Source organism: Carassius carassius, chromosome 8, assembly GCF_963082965.1.
Source record: "Carassius carassius chromosome 8, fCarCar2.1, whole genome shotgun sequence".
NCBI lineage: Eukaryota > Metazoa > Chordata > Actinopteri > Cypriniformes > Cyprinidae > Carassius > Carassius carassius.
Genome location: NC_081762.1, coordinates 31,864,745 through 31,870,744, shown reverse-complemented (window position 1 = coordinate 31,870,744; position 6,000 = coordinate 31,864,745). Strand labels below are relative to the sequence as shown.

At 46.7% G+C, this 6,000-nt stretch overlaps 6 non-coding genes across 6 annotated transcripts; all 6 read left to right on the top strand.

The window, feature by feature from the left end:
- Positions 1-702: 702 nt before the first annotated feature.
- Positions 703-774, top strand: trnap-ugg (transfer RNA proline (anticodon UGG)). Its single transcript has one exon. It is a non-coding gene; the product is annotated as a tRNA-Pro (tRNA).
- A 220-nt stretch (positions 775-994) lies between these two features.
- Positions 995-1,066, top strand: trnaq-cug (transfer RNA glutamine (anticodon CUG)). The gene has a single exon. It is a non-coding gene; the product is annotated as a tRNA-Gln (tRNA).
- Positions 1,067-1,887: 821 nt separating this feature from the next.
- On the top strand, positions 1,888-1,959 carry trnap-ugg (transfer RNA proline (anticodon UGG)). Its single transcript has one exon. It is a non-coding gene; the product is annotated as a tRNA-Pro (tRNA).
- Positions 1,960-3,554: 1,595 nt separating this feature from the next.
- trnai-aau (transfer RNA isoleucine (anticodon AAU)) lies at positions 3,555-3,628 on the top strand. The gene has a single exon. It is a non-coding gene; the product is annotated as a tRNA-Ile (tRNA).
- Positions 3,629-3,729: 101 nt separating this feature from the next.
- trnaf-gaa (transfer RNA phenylalanine (anticodon GAA)) lies at positions 3,730-3,802 on the top strand. The gene has a single exon. It is a non-coding gene; the product is annotated as a tRNA-Phe (tRNA).
- A 1,578-nt stretch (positions 3,803-5,380) lies between these two features.
- On the top strand, positions 5,381-5,454 carry trnai-aau (transfer RNA isoleucine (anticodon AAU)). The gene has a single exon. It is a non-coding gene; the product is annotated as a tRNA-Ile (tRNA).
- Positions 5,455-6,000: the final 546 nt, after the last annotated feature.

The following is a 6,000-nucleotide window of genomic DNA, read 5'->3' as shown; positions in this document are numbered from 1 at the left end:
CCTCTTTTGCTCACACTGACTTAAAGTCTAAGGAAGCGGTTCTCAATTCTAGTCCTCGCTCCCCCAGGTCTGCATGTTTTGCATGTCTTTCTTTGTTAGCACACCTGATTCGGATAATCAGCTCATTAGAAGTGAGCTCCTAGTGATTGACATGGTCCCTACACAGTGTTCATTGCTCCCCACTCCCTGAGCAGGGGAAATCCGTCAAAGTATACTTCACTTTGGAACATTGGTTCACGGATTTGTGCTGCGCAACTTCTTCACACATGGAGAAGTGTGACATCCTTTACCTCTGTATACCTCGATACACCACTGTATTACTCACTATGAATTGAACATATACATACGCTTTGAACTTGAATCACGGAGGGCTGTCATTTGATGTCCAGTTCTCAGGGCACTTACGTTCGAATGGAACAAATGTCTGAAGCTATACAAGAAACTTACAAAATGTGAAGAGCAGGGGGCGCGAGGACTGGAATTGAGACCCGCTGGTCTAAGTGACATCTGACCGTTTCAGCTGTCCTCCCTAACATCCCTCTACATGTTAGATACAGCCCCATTTTTAGGTCAATTAAGAGGCCAACTTGCATTCGTTAGCCTTTCACACTGTCTCGAGGACTTTGATTGCTTCCACGTTAGTTCATGTTCCTTCTTTTGTTGATGCTGGAATAGCTCTTTTTCCTTGGATTAGGGAAAGAAGGCTAGTTGGTCTAGGGGTATGATTCTTGCTTTGGGTGCGAGAGGTCCCGGGTTCAAATCCCGGACGAGCCCTTGTTCAGGTTAAAACATGAAGCTTTATTGTCTCATTGCATTCACAAACATTATGGCAGGTTTTTTCCAATCAGGCAGACATGGATGGCTAAGCCAGCGATCTGAGTTCGAATCTCGGTGGAGCCTGTTTGCTTTCTTGCCGCAGGAAAAGATAAAACAGCACTAGTTTGGCGATGGTGCCAGTGTTTGTGGCCCTGTGAGTAACAGCTGCACCAGTTAAGGTTCCATGGTGTAATGGTTAGCACTCTGGACTCTGAATCCAGTGATCCGAGTTCAAATCTCGGTGGGACCTATTTTGCCACCAGTTTGCGCAGGACCTTCTCGGTCTTGTTACGCCAGTATGCATGTGTATGGATTCTTGTATTATGTAGGCTACCTTGGAACACTCGGGTCATGCAGACAACTTCTCACCTCTTTTGCTCACACTGACTTAAAGTCTAAGGAAGCGGTTCTCAATTCTAGTCCTCGCTCCCCCAGGTCTGCATGTTTTGCATGTCTCTCTTTGTTAGCACACCTGATTCGGATAATCAGCTCATTAGAAGTGAGCTCCTAGTGATTGACATGGTCCCTACACAGTGTTCATTGCTCCCCACTCCCTGAGCAGGGGAAATCCGTCAAAGTATACTTCACTTTGGAACATTGGTTCACGGATTTGTGCTGCGCAACTTCTTCACACATGGAGAAGTGTGACATCCTTTACCTCTGTATACCTCGATACACCACTGTATTACTCACTATGAATTGAACATATATATACGCTTTGAACTTGAATCACGGAGGGCTGTCATGTGATGTCCAGTTCTCAGGGCACTTACGTTCGAATGGAACAAATGTCTGAAGCTATACAAGAAACTTACAAAATGTGAAGAGCAGGGGGCGCGAGGACTGGAATTGAGACCCGCTGGTCTAAGTGACATCTGACCGTTTCAGCTGTCCTCCCTAACATCCCTCTACATGTTAGATACAGCCCCATTTTTAGGTCAATTAAGAGGCCAACTTGCATTCGTTAGCCTTTCACACTGTCTCGAGGACTTTGATTGCTTCCACGTTAGTTCATGTTCCTTCTTTTGTTGATGCTGGAATAGCTCTTTTTTTTTTAGCTTAGGGAAAGAAGGCTCGTTGGTCTAGGGGTATGATTCTCGCTTTGGGTGCGAGAGGTCCCGGGTTCAAATCCCGGACGAGCCCTTGTTCAAGTTAAAACGTGAAGCTTTATTGTCTCATTGCATTCACAAACATTATGGCAGGTTTTTTCCAATCAGGCAGACATGGATGGCTAAGCCAGGCCGGATAGCTCAGCTGGTTAGAGCGTGGTGCTAATAACGCCAAGGTCGCGTCTTCAATCCCCGGAATGGCCAGCTGTTTTTATTGTCTGGGGGCTAATCTCTGCTCTGCTCTTCATTTCCGACAAAGAGTAGGGTGATCTCACTGAAATCACTGCTTGCTAAGCAGTTTGTTGTAGCCGAAATAGCTCAGTTTGGAGAGCGTTAGACTGAAGGTCCCTGGTTCGATCCCGGGTTTCGGCAACATCTCCCACACTTTTCCCTTTTTTGAGGCGGGCCATTGACCAAAAATTACTGGGTTCCAACCTCTCTGTATAACTGCTTCCCCACAGCCAGAGAGCTATCTGTTTCAAAGTTGGCCTCCAACCAAGCAGTTTTGGTTCCATGGTGTAATGGTCAGCATTCTGGGCTTTGAATCCAGCAATCTGAGTTCGAATCTCGGTGGAGCCTGTGTGCTTTCTTGCCGCAGGAAAAGATAAAACAGCACTAGTTTGGCGATGGTGCCAGTGTTTGTGGCCCTGTGAGTAACAGCTGCACCAGTTAAGGTTACATGGTGTAATGGTTAGCACTCTGGACTCTGAATCCAGTGATCCGAGTTCAAATTTCGGTGGGACCTATTTTGCCACCAGTTTGCACAGGACAATGTCTGAAATACTTTTCGGCACCTTTTAGTCCGATAAAATTAACTAACGTAGAGAGTGTGTATGGATTATTGTATTATGTAGGCTACCTTGGAACACTCGGGTCATGCAGACAACTTCTCACCTCTTTTGCTCACACTGACTTAAAGTCTAAGGAAGCGGTTCTCAATTCTAGTCCTCGCTCCCCCAGGTCTGCATGTTTTGCATGTCTCTCTTTGTTAGCACACCTGATTCGGATAATCAGCTCATTAGAAGTGAGCTCCTAGTGATTGACATGGTCCCTACACAGTGTTCATTGCTCCCCACTCCCTGAGCAGGGGAAATCCGTCAAAGTATACTTCACTTTGGAACATTGGTTCACGGATTTGTGCTGCGCAACTTCTTCACACATGGAGAAGTGTGACATCCTTTACCTCTGTATACCTCGATACACCACTGTATTACTCACTATGAATTGAACATATACATACGCTTTGAACTTGAATCACGGAGGGCTGTCATGTGATGTCCAGTTCTCAGGGCACTTACGTTCGAATGGAACAAATGTCTGAAGCTATGCAAGAAACTTACAAAATGTGAAGAGCAGGGGGCGCGAGGACTGGAATTGAGACCCGCTGGTCTAAGTGACATCTGACCGTTTCAGCTGTCCTCCCTAACATCCCTCTACATGTTAGATACAGCCCCATTTTTAGGTCAATTAAGAGGCCAACTTGCATTCGTTAGCCTTTCACACTGTCTCGAGGATCAAATCCCGGACGAGCCCTTGTTCAGGTTAAAACGTGAAGCTTTATTGTCTCATTGCATTCACAAACATTATGGCAGTTTTTTTCCAATCAGGCAGACATGGATGGCTAAGCCAGGCCGGTTAGCTCAGCTGGTTAGAGCGTGGTGCTAATAACTCCAAGGTCGCGGGTTCGATCCCCGTACTGGCCAGCTGTTTTTATTGTCTGGGGGCTCATCTCTGCTCTTCAGTTCCGACAAAGAGTAGGGTGATCTCTCTGAAATCACTGCTTGCTAAGCAGAGGTTTGTTGTAGCCGAAATAGCTCAGTTGGGAGAGCGTTAGACTGAAGATCTGAAGGTCCCTGGTTCGATCCCGGGTTTCGGCAACATCTCCCAAAATTTTCCATTTTTTGAGGCGGGCCATTGACAAAAAATCACTGGGTTCCAACCTCTCTGTATAACTGCTTCCCCACAGCCAGAGAGCTATCTGTTTCCAAGTTGGCCTCCAACCAAGCAGTTTTGGTTCCATGTTGTAATGGTCAGCACTCTGGGCTTTGAATCCAGCGATCTGAGTTCGAATCTCGGTGGAGCCTGTGTGCTTTCTTGCCGCAGGAAAAGATAAAACAGCACTAGTTTGGAGATGGTGCCAGTGTTTGTGGCCCTGTGAGCAACAGCTGCAACAGTTAAGGTTCCATGGTGTAATGGTTAGCACTCTGGACTCTGAATCAAGTGATCCATGTTCAAATCTCGGTGGGACCTATTTTGCCACCAGTTTGCGCAGGACAATGTCTGAAATACTTTTCGGCACCTTTTAGTCCAAAAAAATTAACTAACGTAGAGAGCGTGGCCGCATTGCATCGATGCTCAGTCTGTCTCTTTAGGGCAGTGGTTCTCAAACCTGTCCTGGAGGCACCCCTGCCCTGCACATTTTTATTGTCTCCCTTATTAGACACACCCAAATAAGGTCTCGCGGTCTCTACTAATGAGCTGATGATTTGAAACAGGTGTGTTAGATGAGGGAAACATTCAAAATGTGAAGGGCAGGGGTGCCTCCAGGACAGGTTTGAAAACCACGGCTTTAGGGAACTGTGCGTAAAATGGCACTGTTTTGCAACCAATTTGCACAGGACCATGTCTGAAATACCTTTTGGCAGCTGTGAGCCCAAAAAAAGCTAACGTCGGAGTGTGGCAGCATTGCGTCAACGCTCAGTCGGTCTCTTTAGGGCAATGGTTTTCAAACCTTTCCTGGAGGCACCCCTGCCCTGAACATTTTGTATGTCTCCCTTATTAGACACACCCAAATCAGGTCTTGCAGTCTCTACTAATGAGCTGATGATTTGAAACAGGTGTGTTAGATGAGGGGAAATGCGAAATGTGCAGGGCAGGGATGCCTCCAGGACAGGATTGAAAACCACTGATCTAGGGATGTGTGAGTAAAAGGGCAGGAGCCAACTTGGAGAATGCGGGCATCGATCCCGCTACCTCTCGAATGCTAAGCGAACGCTCTACCATTTCAGCTAATTCCCCTGGCCTTTCAAGAATGACGAGCATAGCTGGGAATGACGGGTTTGATGCAAAGAGGCTGTCCCTCCTCTGGGCTTGCTCCTTTGCAATGGCCGAGATTATGTTGTCGAATTAACAAAGAGATTAAGCTTTTGTGTTTAAGGACCTTCTCGGTCTTGTTACGCCAGTATGCATGTGTATGGATTATTGTATTATGTAGGCTACCTTGGAACACTCGGATCATGCAGACAACTTCTCACCTCTTTTGCTCACACTGACTTAAAGTCTAAGGAAGCGGTTCTCAATTCTAGTCCTCGCTCCCCCCAGGTCTGCATGTTTTGCATGTCTCTCTTTGTTAGCACACCTGATTCGGGTTGAAACGTGAAGCTTTATTGTCTCATTGCATTCCCAAACATTATAGCTGGTTTTTTTCAATCAGGCAGACACTAATGGCTAAGCCAGGCCGGTTAGCTCAGCTGATTAGTGCGTGGTGCTAATAACGCCAAGGTCGCGGGTTCGATCCCCGTACTGGCCAGCTGTTTTTATTGACTGGGGGCTCATCTCTGCTCTGCGCTTCAGCTCCGACAAAGAGTATGGTGATCTCACTGAAATCCCTGCTTGCTAAGCAGAGGTTTGTTGTAGCCGAAATAGCTCAGTTGGGAGAGTGTTAGACTGAAGATCTAAAGGTCCCTGGTCTCTGAATCAAGTGATCCATGTTCAAATCTCGGTGGGACCTATTTTGCCACCAGTTTGCGCAGGACAATGTCTGAAATACTTTTCGGCACCTTTTAGTCCAAAAAAATTAACTAACGTAGAGAGCGTGGCCGCATTGCATCGATGCTCAGTCTGTCTCTTTAGGGCAGTGGTTCTCAAACCTGTCCTGGAGGCACCCCTGCCCTGCACATTTTTATTGTCTCCCTTATTAGACACACCCAAATAAGGTCTCGCGGTCTCTACTAATGAGCTGATGATTTGAAACAGGTGTGTTAGATGAGGGAAACATTCAAAATGTGAAGGGCAGGGGTGCCTCCAGGACAGGTTTGAAAACCATGGCTTTAGGGAACTGTGCGTAAAATGGCAC